This window comes from Platichthys flesus, chromosome 18, assembly GCF_949316205.1.
Source record: "Platichthys flesus chromosome 18, fPlaFle2.1, whole genome shotgun sequence".
NCBI classification, from domain to species: domain Eukaryota; kingdom Metazoa; phylum Chordata; class Actinopteri; order Pleuronectiformes; family Pleuronectidae; genus Platichthys; species Platichthys flesus.
Genome location: NC_084962.1, coordinates 2,500,997 through 2,503,496, shown reverse-complemented (window position 1 = coordinate 2,503,496; position 2,500 = coordinate 2,500,997). Strand labels below are relative to the sequence as shown.

At 42.1% G+C, this 2,500-nt stretch overlaps 2 non-coding genes across 2 annotated transcripts; both read right to left on the bottom strand.

The window, feature by feature from the left end:
- Positions 1–1,875: 1,875 nt before the first annotated feature.
- trnas-aga (transfer RNA serine (anticodon AGA)) lies at positions 1,876–1,957 on the bottom strand. The gene has a single exon. It is a non-coding gene; the product is annotated as a tRNA-Ser (tRNA).
- Positions 1,958–2,295: 338 nt separating this feature from the next.
- Positions 2,296–2,377, bottom strand: trnas-uga (transfer RNA serine (anticodon UGA)). Its single transcript has one exon. It is a non-coding gene; the product is annotated as a tRNA-Ser (tRNA).
- Between the last annotated feature and the right edge of the window lie 123 nt (positions 2,378–2,500).

Below are 2,500 nucleotides of genomic sequence, written 5' to 3'. Positions count from 1 at the left end.
AGTGTCCTTATGCTAATGAGAAAGGCGGGCCTAACCGCAGTCTCATGCAGGATTGGTCACAGGAGTCTAATGATCCAGCCCTACTACTTCTGCCTTTCAATGCTGGTGTGCAGTAGCTGTTTGGGACGTTGAGCCAGTTCACACTTAAAATGAACTAGTTCAAGTTCAGAGGGTTAGTTAAGGTTATTTTTTATTGGGATGATTTAGCTGTCAGTAGTCCTGACTGTGAGCGTTACGTCTCGTGTTGTAATGAGCACAAGGAGCGAGCCGAGAGGAGGAAGGAGAAACTCCAGCTCGGTACAAACCACCTGCCGCCTCTGCTCAGATCATGAAGCCGCTGATCTCTGAGTAGATGTGACCAGAGAAGCTCTGTGTTTCAACTGTTTCCACTGTTCCACAGTCACTGAGCGGCTGTTTCACGGTGAAGAGATCAAGTCTCAGTCACTGCCCGTGTCTGAGCGATTGTGTGGCGGAGCGCAGGGGCTGTGTGTGTGTGTTTAGCTCAGTTGACCAATCCTGATCGAGACTGAGGTTAGGCCCACCTTTCTCATTAGCATAAGGACACTGAAATGTGGAAATAAATAAATGTGGAAATAAATAAAAGTTGGAATAAAAGTGGAAATAAATAAATAAATGTGGAAATAAGTTTAAGACATTGATTTATTTAATTCTGCATTTATTTCCACATTTATTTATTTATTTCCACATTTATTCCAACATTTATTTTTCGATTTCAGTGTCCTTATGCTAATGAGAAAGGCGGGCCTAACCTCAGTCTCGAGCAGGATTGGTCAACTGAGCTACACACACACACACACAGCCCCTGCGCTCCGCCACACAATCGCTCAGACACGGGCAGTGACTGAGACTTGATCTCTTCACCGTGAAACAGCCGCTCAGTGACTTCGTAGAACAGTGGAAACAGTGAAAACACAGAGCTTCTCTGGTCACATCTGCTCAGAGATCAGCGGCTTCATGATCTGAGCAGAGGCGGCAGGTGGTTTGTACAGAGCTGGAGTTTCTCCTTCCTCCTCTCGGCTCGCTCCTTGTGCTCATTACAACACGAGACGTAACGCTCACAGTCAGGACTACTGACAGCTAAATCATCCCAACAAAACAATAACCTTAACTAACCCTCTGAACTTGAACTAGTTCATTTTAAATGTGAACTGGCTGAACGCTGCAAACAGCTACTGGACACCAGCATTGAGAGGCAGAAGTAGTAGGGCTGAATCATTACACTCCTGTGACCAATCCTGCATGAGACTGCGGTTAGGCCCGCCTTTCTCATTAACATAAGGACACTGCAAATGAAAAGGAAATGTATCAGGGAATAAATAAATGTGCAAATATATTTAAGACATTTATTTTGACATTTCTCTTGGTATTAACATATTTATTTATTTATTTCTGTATTTATTTATTTATTTCCATTTTTATTTATTCATTTATTTATTTATTTCTGTATTTATTTATCCATTCATTTATTTATTTATTTTTACTTAAGTCATGTATGGTCCTCCATAGGAATCGAACCCAGGTCAACTGCTTGGAAGGCAGCTATGCCACCATCGCCCCAAAACCAGTGAAATGTGGCTGCAAAAATGCGACAAATGTGGAATACTTAGTAGAGTGCCGAAGTTGAACAGAATGAAAAGAGGGGAAGAAAAGAATAGACGGTTTACCAAAAGTAATGTAACACATACTTGAAGCTTTCTACATATCTACATTAACACTGAGTACAAGCATGTCAAACTTGCGCAATTGACTGAATCTTTGAAACAGACATTTCACCTTACGATTCGTATCGGCTAAGCTGTTGCATCGGTATGCTGCTGAACAGTGATAGTTCCATGGACATGAAAAGCAGTTTTTCGTTGCTGGCAGGATTTTAATCTGCGCGGGGAAACCCCAATGGATTTCTAGTCCATCGCCTTAACCACTCGGCCACAACAACCTGATAAATATTGTTGTTTCAATAACTTTCAAGATAATGTAGCCACCAGAGATTGAGATTGTAAATGAAAGTGTTGGGCTTAATATAACTGCGATGGCTGGGAATCTAATCCAGGTCAACTGCTTGGAAGGCAGCTATGTAAATTAAAGTGTTGGGTTTAATATAACTGCGATGGCTGGGAATCAAACCCAGGTCAACTGCTTGGAAGGCAGCTATGCTCACCACTATACCACGATCCCCAGAAAGTCATGGTTATTTGGTAGCCACAACTCGATAAATTTGTGAGATAACAATATTTCCAGCTGTTTTGTCTTGGTTGCTAAACAATGACAGTCTACCGTTTTTGGCAGGGTTTGAACCTGCGCGGGGAAACCCCAATGGATTTCAAGTCCATCGACTTAACCACTCGGCCACAACAACCTGACAAAGATTGTTATTTCATTAACTTTCAAGATAATGTAGCAACCAGAGTTTGAGAATTTAAATGAAAGTGTTGGGCTTAATATAAGTGCGATGGCTGGGAATCGAACCCAGGTCAACTGC